We start from the raw sequence: 1,517 nt of genomic DNA, 5'->3' as shown, positions 1-1,517 counted from the left end.
GCTGAGATATATATAACTAAATGTATGTAGTAAGGTTTCATAGATATATGAATAAGATATTCATATATATATGAATTAATAAGTTTTGAGGCGTATTAAATAAGGTAGATAGCACCCCCAATACATTTCACCTACTATTGCTATTAAAATACAAGTATCATCTGCCCTAAACAGTCATAAACATCTTCATTCAAATGAAGTTAACAAGTTAGCCAGCCAGGTACCTAGAAAATCCTGGAGCCAGGCTGGGTGCAGTGGTTCAGGTCTTTCATCCCAGCACTTTGGGAGGCCGAAGCGGGTGGATCACTTGAGGTTAGGAGTTCAAGGTCAGTCTGGCCAACATGGTGAAATTTTGTCTCTACTGAAAATACAATAAAAGATTGCACCACTGCACTCCAGCCTAGGTGACAGAGCAAGACTCTGTCTTTAAAAAAAAAAAAAAAAAAAAAAAAATTCCTTGAGCCAGCGGGATTCTGGCACATACAATGGGTACTTTCCCCCTTATTTATTTTAAGTGCCTGGTGAGACTGGCACAAGTACAAATTAGAACTTAAGTCATTTTCTACTAATCTCCAAAATTCTTCTGATTTCTACCCCCCAACACCCATTTCATTGAAAAAGGAAAAAGAAGGAATTGAGCTATTAAAATTATGCTTTCTAATGTGAGAGGAGCTAATTCTGCTTATATAATCACTGCTATTTTACACTCTACTCATTCTGGAACTTGGAAGTCAATGTATATTTTAATAGATATGACCATAAATGAAGGTTCAAAAATTTGGATGTCACAGCATTAAGTTCTGGGCAGCCTTAGGGCTCTCTAAGTGGGGACAGGAATATGCCTTCCTATCTTTACCCATTTCATAGATATCCTGACTTCCTAATACTTAGATTTAAATACAGTATTCTTGGCTGTGTGCAGTGTCTTAAGTCTGTAATCCCAGCACTTTGGGAAGCCAAGGCAGGAGGATCGCTTGAGCCCAGGAGTTCAAGACCAGACTGGGCAACATAGTGAGACCTCTGTCTCCACAAAAAAATTTTTTAAAACAGTAGCCAGGTGTGGGCCTGGTGCGGTGGCTCACGCCTGTAATCCCAGCACTTTGGGAGGCTGAGGCTGATGGATCACGAGATCGACAGGAGATCGACACCATCCTGGCTAACACGGTGAAACCTTGTCTCTACTAAAAATACAAAAAATTAGCTGGGCATGGTGGCACGCACCTGTAATCCCGGCTACTCAGGAGGCTGAGACAGGAGAATGGCTTGAACCTGGGAGGCGGAAATTGCAGTGAGCCCAGATGGCGCCTCTGCACTCCAGCCTGGGCCACAGAGCGAGACTCCGTCACAAAAAAAAAAAGAAAAAAGAAAATAAAGTAGCCAGGTGTTACCTGTGGTCCCAGCAACTGCAACTTGGGAGGCTGAGGTGGGAGGATCAATTGAGCCCAGAAGGTTGAGGCTGCAGTGAGCCGTGATTGTACCACTGCACTCCAGCATGGGCGACAAACAAATAAGTAAGT

The sequence above is a fragment of the Mandrillus leucophaeus genome, unplaced genomic scaffold (assembly GCF_000951045.1).
Source record: "Mandrillus leucophaeus isolate KB7577 unplaced genomic scaffold, Mleu.le_1.0 Scaffold1158, whole genome shotgun sequence".
In the NCBI taxonomy this organism is placed as follows: domain Eukaryota; kingdom Metazoa; phylum Chordata; class Mammalia; order Primates; family Cercopithecidae; genus Mandrillus; species Mandrillus leucophaeus.
This window is presented reverse-complemented; position numbering follows the sequence as displayed.